The sequence below is a fragment of the Podarcis bocagei genome (assembly GCF_964188305.1).
Source record: "Podarcis bocagei genome assembly, chromosome: W".
Lineage (NCBI taxonomy): Eukaryota > Metazoa > Chordata > Lepidosauria > Squamata > Lacertidae > Podarcis > Podarcis bocagei.
Genome location: NC_138131.1, coordinates 72,350,539 through 72,364,380, shown reverse-complemented (window position 1 = coordinate 72,364,380; position 13,842 = coordinate 72,350,539).

Genomic DNA, 13,842 nt, shown 5'->3' with positions numbered 1-13,842 from the left:
GAGAGCGAAGGGGAGGAGGCAGAAGAAAAGATGAGTGATGACGACGACCCGAGATCTCCTAGTCTTTCCAGTGAATCAGAGGATTCACAGAAAGGAGCACCAGTGGCCAGGGCAAGGGGGGAGTCTAGGGGGGCACCCCAGGAAGATAGAGCCAGAGGGGACTCAGGGGAGAGCAGTTGGAAATCGGGACCAGCGTCACCGCCAGGGAGCAGGGAAGAAGGAGGGAGCCAGGGGGCAAGCGCTGGCAGCTCACCACAGGAGGGAGGGCATGAGTCAGGAGTGGCCACACCTCCATCGGGGAGCGAAGAAACGGTTAAGAGGAAAGTGGAAGGCTGGGCGCGCGCGCCAAGTTCAAATGCAGAGGAAGGCGGCGCAGTAAGCAGCCCGGAAAGGGAACCAGGTCCTAAAGCCCGGCGCAAGGAGGCAGGAGGGTCCGGGTCAGCGTCAGAAGAATCCAGGAAGGAAGAAACCCCGGGGGGTAGAGGGACCCAGAGGAGGACAGTCAGGCGGAAAAGGTGGAGCAGGGCTAGGATATTAAGTTGGTGCACAAGGGGCGGAGACTCAGACGGAGCTTCGCCGATCTAGCCATTAGACGTAGAGTTGCAAGTAGCAGCTTGAGAATGGAAACTGTAACTCAATAAAGACTTTTACTTAATGACCGCTGGCTAGCGTGATCCTCTGTGAGCTAGGATCTTGAAGCAGCTCTGACAATAACTTTTAAATTTTCTCCATTCTTCTTCCGCCGTCTCTTTCCCCTGATCACGGATTCTGCCTGTCATTTCGGCCAATGTCATATAGTCCATCATTTTCATCTGCCATTCTTCCAGAGTGGGTAGATCTTGTGTCTTCCAGTATTTTGCGATGAGTATTCTTGCTGCTGTTGTAGCGTACATAAAAAAAGTTCTGTCCCTCTTTGGCACCAATTGGCCGACAATGCCCAAGAGAAAGGCCTCTGGTTTTTTAGGAAAAGTACATTTAAGTACCTTTTTCATTTCATTATAGATCATTTCCCAGAAAGCCTTTATCTTCGGGCATGTCCACCAAAGGTGATAGAAGGTACCTTCAGTCTCTTTACATTTCCAACATTTGTTGTCGGGCAGATGATAAATTTTTGCCAGCTTGACTGGGGTCATGTACCACCTGTATACCATTTTCATAATATTTTCCTTTAAGGCATTACACGCCGTAAATTTGGTACCGGTGTTCCATAACCATTCCCAGTCATCTGACATGATGTTGTGACCGACATCCTGTGCCCACTTAATCATAGCTGATTTAACTGTTTCATCCTGTGTATTCCATTTCAGCAATAAGTTATACATTCTAGATAAATTCTTAATACTGGGTTCTAACAATTCAGTTTCTAATTTTGATTTTTCCCTCTGGAAACCAATTTTCCTGTCCTGTTTGAAAAATTCCATTATTTGATGGTATTGAAACCAATTTTGTACCTTGTGCTTCAGTTTCTCGTAACTTTGCAATTTGAACTTATCTCCATCTTGTTCCAAGATTTCCCAATACTTCGGCCATCCGACCTCCATATTGAGTTTCTTCACTGCCTTGGCCTCCACTGGTGAGACCCATCTAGGGGTTTTATTTTCCAACAGATCTTTGTATCTTATCCAAACATTAAACAATGCCTTTCTAACAATGTGATTCTTAAAGACACTATTGACTTTATCATACCATAGATATGCATGCCAACCAAAAGCATTATTAAAACCTTCCAGATCTAAGATGTCTGTATTTTCGAGGAGCATCCATTCTTTCAGCCAGCAAAATGCTGCTGCCTCATAGTACAATTTCAAGTCCGGCAGGGCAAAACCCCCTCTTTCTTTAGCATCTGTCAATATTTTGAATTTAATTCTGGGCTTTTTGCCCTGCCAGACAAATTTCGAAATATCTTTCTGCCACCTCTTAAAACATTCCATCTTATCCAGAATCTGCAAGGTCTGGAACAGAAATAACATTCTAGGCAATGCATTCATTTTAATCACAGCAATTCGGCCTAACATTGACAATTTCGAATTTGACCATATTTCTAGATCTTTTTTGATTTCTGACCAACATTTTTCATAATTGTCTTTATACAAATTCACATTCTTAGATGTCAAATAAACCCCTAGGTATTTCACCTTCTTAACCAGTGTCAACCCTGTCTCCTCTTGAAACTTCTCCTTTTCTGTATCTGTTAAATTTTTTCCTAAGACTTTAGTTTTTTGTTTATTCAACTTAAATCCAGCTACCTGGCCAAACTGTTGTATTATTTCTAGAACCTTTTTCGTACTAGTGTTTGGCTCTTGTAGGGTCAATACTAAGTCATCTGCAAACGCTCTTAACTTGTAATGTTTAGCTCCGACCTGCACTCCTTTAACCTGCTGGTCTTCCCTTATCATGTTCAGCAGCACCTCCAGAACTGAAATAAAAAGTAATGGGGAAATTGGGCACCCCTGTCGTGTTCCTTTTTCTATCTTAAGTTCCTCCGTCACTACATTATTTACAATCAATTTAGCTTTTTGTTCAGAGTATATTGCAGCCATACCATTCTCAAAACCTTGACCTACCCCCATCCCATGGAGATTCTTTATCATAAAACTCCAAGAAATATTATCAAAGGCTTTCTCCGCGTCCACAAAGATCAACACTGCTTTAGTGTTTATGTTCACCTCTAGCTTTTCCAAAATGTCTATCACATTCCTTACATTGTCTGCTAGGTGTCTTTTAGGGAGAAAGCCTGCTTGATCCCTATGAATCTTCTCCATCAACACCTTTTTAAATCTTTTTGCCAAAATGTCTGCAAAGATTTTGTAATCCACATTAAGTAGTGATATTGGGCGGTAGTTCTTCAGTTGAGTCTTTTCAGTCTCTGTCTTTGGTATGAGTGAGATATATGCTTCTTTCCACGATTCAGGCGTCTTCTTTCCCTCAAGGATCTCATTACAGACTTCTTTTAGTGGTTGAATCAGCCATTCCTTCAGCGATTTGTAGTATCTTGAAGTCAATCCATCTGGTCCTGGAGATTTGCCCAGTTGCATATTCTGAATGGCAGCCTCTATCTCTTGTTCTGTTATTCTCTGGTTCAAATCCATCTTACTTTGATGAGAGATTTCTTGTAATCCATACTTATCAAGGAATTTGTCTATATCTTCTTCATTTTGCGGGCCTTGAGTATAAAGTTTTTTAAAATAGCTCAGGAAGCAATTTCTAATTTCATTGGGTTTAGATATATTCTTTCCTTCCACTTCTAGGCTTGTCACTGTATTTAGTTTCTGCCTTTTCTTCAGTTGCCATGCCAGAAGTTTGCCACATTTATTTGCTGATTCAAATGTCTTTTGCTTCATCTGCTTTATCTTCCATTCAATCTCTAGGTTCATCAATTCCATATATTGTGTTTGATATAACTTAATCTCTCTTAAAATCTCCTGGGACTTTGGTTTTGTTCTTAATTTTTTCTCTCCTTCCTTTATCTTTTCCAAAATCTTTTCTTTTTTCTCATTTTGTTTTTTCCTCTTTATTGAGTTTTGTTGAATCAAGAAGCCTCGCATCACCGCTTTGCTTGCGTCCCAGATCACTCTTTTCTCGACGTCAGCCCTCAAATTTATTTCAAAATAGTCTTTTAAAGTTTTTTGGGCCTTCATAAGGATCTCCTTGTCTCGAAAGAGGGTGTCATTCATTCTCCATCTAAATTGACCAGTTGTTGTAAGTTTCATTTCCATCTTCACTGCATTATGGTCGGAGCAAGTTTTTGGGCAGATTTCTACCTTCTTAATCTTTGGAGCCATACCACTAGTAATCCAGATTTGATCAATTCTGGTCCAGGTCATCATTGCTTGGGAGAAAAAGGTTCCCTCCCTCTCCAGGGGGTTCCTTGTTCTCCATATATCTATCAAGTCCATATTTTCAGTCATTTCAAAAAAAGTCTTAGGAAGTCTCCCTTCCTTACTAATTGTTTGTCTTTGTGCCTTGTCCATATTAGTGGAGACCACGCCATTCATGTCTCCCATAATTATCATATTGTAATCCAGATAGTCCATCAAGGTTTCATGAAGTCTCTTAAAGAAGTCAGATTTGCCTTCATTTGGTGCATAGATTCCAACAACTAAAAGTTTTTCTCCTTGTACTTGTATCTCCACTGCCAAATATCTCCCTTGTTCATCTTTAAATATCATTTTTGGAGCCCATTTCTCTTTCACATATATTACAACTCCTCTTTTCTTGACTTTGTCTGAAGAAACGAATTCTTGTCCTAGTCTTTTGTTTGTAAGTAGTCTCCTGTGGGCTCTAGTTATATGAGTTTCTTGTAGGCATATCAAATCCAGCTGTTCTCTATTCAATATATGAAATACTTGTCTTCTCTTCAAAGGCCCATTGAGCCCATTACAATTCCAACTGAGGAATTGCAGAGCCATCTTGTTATTTTCCTGAAGCTCCTCCAACAGCTCCAAGTTGTTGCTCTTCTTCTGATAACGGTAGTTTTGGTCCAATCGAGAGATTCAGAATCTCTAGTGCTCTCCTCTGTTCTGCAAGTACGTCCACTGTCCCCTTCTGCAGGTCCTCCTGATTTCTTGCCAAAAATTTGTCTTTGTCTTGAATTGTCTTTATTTTCACCTTCTTTGCCTTATAGTCGAATGACAGTCCTTGTGGAAATTCCCACCTAAAGCGGATGGAATTTTTCTTTAACAAAAGAACCAGGTCCTTGTAGAAGTTTCTTAGATCCAGAATATATTTTGGGATGTCTTTAAAGATCTGTACAGTTGAGTTGCCAATTTGCAGGGCCTTTTCAAAATGTAGTCCTAATATTTTGTCTCTTTCCTCCTTGGATCTAAATGTGATCAGGCAATCTCTCGGAGTCTTTCTGTCCTGCTTTTTGCCCAGTCTAAAAGCTGTTGTAATTTTAAATTCGTCTTCTTCCAGCTCCCAACAGTCCACAAACTCCCGTGTCAGATATTCCGCAAGGTTGTCTCTCTCATTCTCCGGAATCGATCTTAATTTCAAATTTCTCTCTTTTCTCTGTAACTCCCACAAGGCCAAAGTTGCATCATGCTCATAAACCTTCTTAGCAATCGGCTCTAATTTCTCTTGCGTTTCTCCAGCAACAGCTTTAGCATCTTCGGCAATTTGACGTGTAGTAGCGTTTTCCTCCACCAATTTATTTATAGATTCTGTGTTCTGGTTTAATCTTACTGATATTTCTGTTAATTTTTGTGTATTTTCTGAAGTCTGTTTTGTCAAAGACTCCAGAGTTTGATTTATCTTAAGCAGAGCGTCTGTCACAGCTTCCATAGAAGCAGCTGCACCTTTTTCTTGTTCTGTTGTTCCTGCTGGTCCTGGAGTTGCAGCTGAAATTGAGCCTCTTTTCTTTGTCTGTTGCTGTTGCAGCTGTTGTTGTTGTTGCCTAATTTTGGCTCTTGTGACAATCTCTTCTTGTGCGCCACTCATGTCAAGGTCACTTCCCACGGGAGCTGTTTCTCGTTGGAAAATTCCACTGTCCTAGGCCGTGCCGAACTTTACTTTACCCTCTAGGGGGAGCAAATCAAAATGGCCATAAAATAAAGTATCCAAGTACGAGAACAAAGGAGAATGTCCAAAGATATAAAAAAGAGAGATTAACGCAGTCAAAGTCAATGTTGCTAAAAGCTTATAGGTACAAATTGCCACAGTTTCCCAGTTTATGCTGTTTATTCTTGTAATATACTGTAGCCAGTCACTGTGTAAACTTTGTATCACAGTATCACTCTGCAGGCAAAAGTCAGTTCAGTGACCTATTGTTCTAAAGAGGCAGACCGTTTTGTACTTTCAATAAATAAGACAGCAGAGGCTTTTTTACTTCAGGTGAATCATGCAGTTATAGAAGTCTCATTCACCTCCCCTCTGCCCTGCTAGCTGGAGGGGAGATCTAAGGTCTAAGTGCCCGGTTTGGTTAATTAAAGAGAGCGGGTTTCAGCGGATGCAAGTTTAAAGTACCGTTGCTTTCACTTTCATGCAGTCGGGGGAGGCAGACTTCCTTGATTTAATCTCCCCGCTTTTAGCTCAATTTTCAAAATTTAAAGGGTCCCGATTGTTTTTCAGCTCCTACTCACGGGAATTCCGTCCAAATTTTCTTTTCAGGAAGGAATCGGCGCTCTCCGCTTATGGTGACGCGGCTTCACTTCGCAGGCTGGGTGACGACTCTCAGCACCGCGCTCACTCCCGATGTCGATCCGTAGCCTTTAAAAAGGCTCTTTCACGGTACCGGGGGGCGCAAAGGTGCCCACCGAGTCTCCTTGTTCTCAGGCTTCAGCGCCTGAGATTTTAGGGGTCCCCCGCTCGCCGTAGCGGGTAAGACCCGAACTTGCGAAGCAGTCCTTCTCCGGAGCTCGGAGGCAGGACCGCCATTAAGCGCTGGCACCGACCGGAAGTCCCTGGATTTGGAAGGTTTTAATAATGCATTTGGTTGGCACGCATATCTATGGTATGATAAAATTAAGGTGCATAAGGCCTTTAAAAATCATATTGTCAGAAAAGCTTTATATAATGTTTGGATAAGATATAAAGATCTGTTGGAAAACAAAACCCCTAGATGGTTGTCACCCTTGGAGGCTAAGGCGTTGAAAAAACTTAATATGGAAGCGGAATGGCCAAAGTATTGGGAAATTTTGGAACAAGATGGAGATAAGTTGAAGTTACAGAGTCACGAGAAATTGAAACCCAAAGTACGAGACTGGCTCCATTATTATCAAATAATGGAGGTGTATAAACAAGACAGGAAAATTGGCTTCCAGGTGGAGAAATCAAAATTAGAAATTGAACTGTTAGAACCCAATACTAAGAATCTGTCAAGAATGTATAATTTGCTGCTGAAATGGAATACACAAGATGAAACAGTAAAATCAGCTATGATTAAGTGGCCACAGGACATTGGTTATAACATTATGTTTGCTGGCTGGGAATGGTTGTGGAACACCGGGATAAAATTCACGGCATGTAATGCCTTAAAGGAAAATATTATGAAAATGATTTACAGGTGGTACACGACCCCAGTCAAGCTAGCAAAAATTTACCATTTGCCTGATAATAAGTGTTGGAAATGTAAAGAAACTGAAGGTACTTTCTATCACCTTTGGTGGACGTGCCCGAAGATTAAGGCCTTTTGGGAGATGATATATAACGAAATGAAAAAGGTACTTAAATGTACCTTCCCTAAGAAACCAGAGGCCTTTCTCTTGGGCATTGTCGGCCAATTGGTGTTAAAAAAAGATAGAACTTTCTTTATGTATGCTACGACAGCAGCAAGAATACTCATCGCAAAGTATTGGAAGACACAAGATCTACCCACTCTGGAAGAATGGCAGATGAAAGTGATGGACTACATGACACTGGCTGAGATGGCTGGCAGAATCCGTGACCAGGGGAAAGAGACTGCGGAAAAGGATTGGAAGAAATTTAAAATCTATCTTAAGAACTATTATAAAATAGATGAATGCTAAAATGGCGAGGTTTTGAGAAAGAAAAAGAATCATAGAATCATAGAGTTGGAAGAGACCACAAGGGCCATCGAGTCCAACCCCCTGCCAAGCAGGAAACACCATCAGAGCACTCCTGACATATGGTTGTCAAGCCTCTGTTTAAAGACCTCCAAAGTAGGAGACTCCACCACACTCCTTGGCAGCAAATTCCACTGTCGAACAGCTCTTACTGTCAGGAAGTTCTTCCTAATGTTTAGGTGGAATCTTCTTTCTTGTAGTTTGGATCCATTGCTCCGTGTCCACTTCTCTGGAGCAGCAGAAAACAACCTTTCTCCCTCCTCTATGTGACATCCTTTTATATATTTGAACATGGCTATCATATCACCCCTTAACCTCCTCTTCTCCAGGCTAAACATGCCCAGCTCCCTTAGCCGTTCCTCATAAGGCATCGTTTCCAGGCCTTTGACTATTTTGGTTGCCCTCCTCTGGACACATTCCAGTTTGTCAGTGTCCTTCTTGAATTGTGGTGCCCAGAACTGGACACAGTACTCCAGGTGTGGTCTGACCAGAGCAGAATACAGTGGCACTATTACTTCCCTTGATCTAGATGCTATACTCCTATTGATGCAGCCCAGAATTGCATTGGCTTTTTTAGCTGCCGCGTCACACTGTTGGCTCATGTCAAGTTTGTGGTCAACCAAGACTCCTAGATCCTTTTCACATGTACTGCTCTCAAGCCAGGTGTCACCCATCTTGTATTTGTGCCTCTCATTTTTTTTGCCCAAGTGCAATACTTTACATTTCTCCCTGTTAAAGTTCATCTTGTTTGTTTTGGCCCAGTTCTCTAATCTGTCAAGGTCGTTTTGAAGTGTGATCCTGTCCTCTGGGGTGTTAGCCACCCCTCCCAGTTTGGTGTCATCTGCAAATTTGATCAGGATGCCCTTGAGTCCATCATCCAAGTCGTTGATAAAGATGTTGAATAAGACCGGGCCCAAGACAGAACCCTGTGGCACCCCACTAGTCACTCTTCTCCAGGATGAAGAGGAACCATTGATGAGAACCCTTTGGGTTTGGTCAGTCAGCCAGTTACAAATCCACTGAGTGGTAGCATAGTCAAGACCGCATTTTACCAGCTTCTTTACAAGAATATCATGGGGCACCTTGTCAAATGCCTTGCTGAAATCAAGGTAGGCTACATCCACTGCGTTCCCTTCATCTACCAGGCTTGTAATTCTGTCAAAAAATGAGATCAGGTTAGTCTGACATGACTTATTTTTCAGAAATCCATGCTGACTATTGGTGATCACAGCATTCCTTTCTAGGTGCTCACAGACTGTTTGCTTAATGATCTGCTCCAGAATCTTCCCTGCTATTGATGTCAGACTGACTGGGCGGTAATTATTTGGGTCCTCTCTTTTCCCCTTTTTGAAAATAGGGACAACATTTGCCCTCCTCCAGTCTGCCGGGACTTCGCCTGTTCTCCAGGAATTCTCAAAGATGACTGCCAGTGGTTCTGAGATCACATCTGCCAGTTCTTTTAATACTCTTGGATGCAGTTCATCTGGCCCTGGAGACTTGAATACATCTAAACTAGCCAAGTATTCTTGTACTATCTCCTTAGTTATTCTGGGCTGTGTTTCCTTTGCTGAATCATTTGCTTCAAATTCTTCAGGTTGGGCATTGTTTTCTTTATCGGAGAAGACTGAGGCAAAGAAGGCATTGAGGAGTTCAGCCCTTTCTGTGTCCCCTGTTTGCATTTCACCATCTTCTCCTCTGAGTGACCCCACTGTTTCTTTGTTCTTCCTTTTGCTACGAACATACCCATAAAAGCCTTTTTTGTTGCTTTTAACCTCTCTAGCAAGCCTGAGTTCATTCTGTGCTTTAGCTTTTCTGACTTTGTGTCTACACGTGCTGGCTATTTGTTTGAATTCCTCTTTGGTGGTTTCCCCCCTTTTCCATTTTTTGTACACATCCTTTTTTAATCTTAATTCAGTTAAAAGTTCTTTAGATAGCCACCCTGGCTTCTTTAGGCACCTTCCATGTTTCCGTCTCATTGGTATTGCCTGACGTTGTGCTTTTACTATCTCCCTCTTAACAAACTCCCAGCCACCATGAACTCCCTTTCTTTTTAGTATTGCTGTCCATGGGATCTCACTCAGCACTTCCCTAAGTTTTATGAAGTCGGCTTTCTTAAAGTCAAGAAATTGAGTCCTAGTATGGTTGGCTGCTCCTTTCCGCTGTATAGTAAACTTCAGAAGAGCATGATCACTCGCGCCTAATGATCCATCCACATCTACCCCACTAACCAGGTCATCAACATTGGTTAGGACCAGATCTAAAATGACTGTTCCTCTTGTTGCTTCTCCCACTTTCTGGACAATGAAGTTGTCTGCAAGGCCAGTGAGGAATCTGTTTGACCTTATGCTCTTGGCTGAGTTTGACGTCCAACAAATATCCGGGTAATTGAAGTCCCCCATTACTACTATCTCCCTTCCTTTTGCATGCTTGGCCATCTGTTCCAGGAAGGCATCATCTATGTCCTCCGTTTGGCTTGGGGATCTATAGTAAACTCCCACAATGAGGTCTCTGTTATTCTTCTCTCCCTTAATTTTGACCCAAATGCTCTCACTTTGGCTTTGAGGTTCTAAATCTTGGATCTCTTCACAGGTATACACATCCCTGACATATAACGCCACACCTCCTCCTTTCTTTACAGCGACATAAGATTAAGTTGAAGAAAAGATTAGCAAGACATATATTTGATAAAATTATTTAGAAGTTGCTGAAAGAAATTTGGACATTGGGATGCACGAAGGGGAGGTATGGGGGAGTCCCAGAAGTAAGGGATATGAAAAAAGGGCTATGAAATTATACATGTTTGTATGTCTTTTTATTTGTTTGTATTGTTTGAAAAATTTTGTAAAACCAATAAAAAATTTATATATATAAAAAAGAAGGAGGACGAATAAACTTGGATTGTTCTTTCGGTGGTTATTCACCCGAACCCGAACCCGAACCCGAACCTTAACCTTAACCTTAACCTTAACCTTAACCTTAACCTTAACCTTAACCTTAACCTTAACCTTAACCTTAACCCTAACCCTAACAGTAACCCTAACCCTAAGCATAACCCCAACCCTAGCAAAGAGAAATGTAATAAGGCTAAACAAAGCCAAACAGGTTGTTTTGGGTTCCAGCTACATAGAAAGAAGAATCTTGGATTTGAAATTAGCCCAATCAGAGCTTTATCAATAAGGCAAAAAAAGCCAAACAGGTTGTTTTGGGTTCCAGCTACATAGAAAGAATAATATTGGAATTCGGTTATTTCGAGTCGTGTTCTTTGGTGTTAATGCACATTGACCCAGAAATCGCAAAGTGTGTGTAATGAGACCAAAATAACACAACACCGTCTTTCCGCTTCCATATGCGTATTAAGAAGACGAATAAGCTTTGATTGGGCTTATTTCAATTCGCATGGTGTTTTTTGGGTGTGTACCAGAATCACCCCCGACCAAAGCTAAAAGGTGTTTTGGGTTCAATCTACATAAAAAGAAGATGATATAGCTCTGATTGGGCTTATTTCAAATTGGTGTTTTTGGGGTTGGAATGCACATTCACCCAAAAATTGCAGAGTGACATGTTTTTTATCAGCCCAAATCAAGTATAGGTGTTTTGGTTCCATCTGAACAGAAAGAGGACGAATAAGCTTGGATTGTTCTTTCGGTGGTCATTCACCCCGAACCTAACCCTAACCCTAACCCTAACCCTAACCCTAACCCTAACCCTAACCCTAACCCTAACCCTAACCCCAACCCCAACCCCAACCCCAACCCCAACCCCAACCCCAACCCCAACCCCAACCCCAACCCTAAACCTAAACGTAACCCTAACACTAACACTAACACTAACCCTAGCAAAGCGAAGTGTAATAAGCCTAAACAAAGCGAAACAGGTTGTTGTGTGTTACACCTACATAGAAAGAAGAATCTTGGATTTCGCTTATTTCAAGGCGTTTTCTTTGGTGTTACTGCACATTTACCTAGAAATCGCAAAGTGCGTGTAATGAGCCCAAAATAACACAACACCGTCTTTTTGCTTCACTATGCGTAGAGAGAAGACGAATAAGCTTTGATTGGGCTTATTACAATTCACATGGTGTTTTTTGGGTGTGCACCAGAATCACCCCCAACCAAAGCAAAAAGGTGTTTTGGGTTCCACCTACATAAAAAGAAGATGATAAAGTCCTTATTGGGCTTATTTCAAATTGGTGTTTTTAGGGTTAGAATGCACATTCACTCAAAAATCGCAGAGTGACATGTTTGTTATCAGCCGAAATCAACCATAGGTGTTTCGGTTCTATCTCAATAGAAGGAGGACGAATAAACTTGGATTGTTCTTTCGGTGGTCATTCACCCTAACCCTAACCCTAACCCTAACCCTAACCCTAACCCTAACCCTAACCCTAACCCTAACCCTAACCCTAACCCTAACCCTAACCCTAACCCCAACCCCAACCCCAACCCCAACCCCAACCCCAACCCCAACCCCAACCCCAACCCCAACCCTAAACCTAAACGTAACCCTAACACTAACACTAACATTAACCCTAGCAAAGCGAAGTGTAATAAGCCTAAACAAAGCCAAACAGGTTGTTTTGTGTTCCAACTACATAGAAAGAAGAATCTTGGATTTCGCTTATTTCAAGTCGTTTTCTTTGGTGTTAATGCACATTGACCCAGAAATCGCAAAGTGTGTGTAATGAAACCAAAATAACACAACACCGTCTTTTTGCTTCAATATGCGTAGAGAGAAGACGAATAAGCTTTGATTGGTCTTATTTCAATTCGCATGGTGTTTTTTGGGTGTGCACCAGAATCACCCCCAACCAAAACAAAAAGGTCCTTTGGGTTCCATCTACATAAAAAGAAGATGATAAAGCTGTGATTGGGTTATTTCAAATTGGGGTTTTTTTTGGTTTAGAATGCACATTCACCCAAAGATCGCAGAATGACATGTTTCTTATCAGCGGAAATCAAGGATAGGTGTTTTGGTTCCATCTCTATTGAAGGAGGACAAATAAGCTTGGATTGTTCTTTCAGTGGTCATTCACCCTGACCCTAACCCTAACCCTAACCCTAACCCTAACCCTAACCCTAACCCTAACCCTAACCCTAACCCTAACCCTAACCCTAACCCTAACCCTAACACTAACACTAACACTAACAATAGCAAAGCGAAGTAAAATAAGCCTAAACAATGCCAAACAGGTTGTTTTGGGTTCCAGCTACATAGAAAGAAGAATCTTGGATTTTGCTTATTTCATGTCGTGTTCTTTGGTGTTAATGCACATTGACCCTGAAATCGCAAAGTGTGTGTAATGAGACCAAAATAAAACAACACAGTCTCCTGGCTTCCATATGTGTATACAGAAGACGAATAAGCTTTGATTGGTCTTATTTCAATTCGCATGGTGTTTTTGGGGTGTGGACCAGAATCACCCCCAACCACAGCAAAAAGGTGCTTTGGGTTCCATCTGCATAAAAAGAAGATGAGAAAGGCCTGATTGGGCTTATTTCAAATTGCTGTTTTGGGGGTTAGAATGCACATTCACTCAAAAATCGCAGAGTGAAATGTTTTTTATCAGCCCAAATCAAGCATAGGTGTTTGGGTTCCATCTGAATAGGAAGAGGACGAATAAGCTTGGATTGTTCTTTCGGTGGTCATTCACCCCAACCCCAACCCTAACCCTAACCCTAATGCTAACCCCAACCCAAACCCTAACCCTAACCATAATCCTAACCGTAACCCTAAACCAACAACAACAACAACAAATCCGTTTATTGTGAGGACCATGCCTGTACACAAACATCAACACAACAATAGTTAAAAATATTAAAATTCATTACATACTATGCCAACAAAACCTTCATCCCACAAAATAGAAAGAGAGGGAAAACCAGCAATGAGTTAAACAGACGATGAAGGGGTCTTTACATTGTCATCCATAAATCTTTCCCTGGCTTTCATGGCCTTCATCACAAAAACCGCTACCACATGGGTCAGTATAGTTGCCTGACATCCCAGTTCTGATTTTAACTGTGGTGTCTGAATGTAACTCTCTAAGTATTTTGAGAATCATAGAATCATAGAATCATAGAATCATAGAATCATAGAATCATAGAGTTGGAAGAGACCACAAGGGCCATCGAGTCCAACCCCCTGCCAAGCAGGAAACACCATCAGAGCACTCCTGACATATGGTTGTCAAGCCTCTGCTTAAAGACCTCCAAAGTAGGAGACTCCACCACACTCCTTGGCAGCAAATTCCACTGTCGAACAGCTCTTACTGTCAGGAAGTTCTTCCTAATGTTTAGGTGGAATCTTCTTTCTTGTAGTT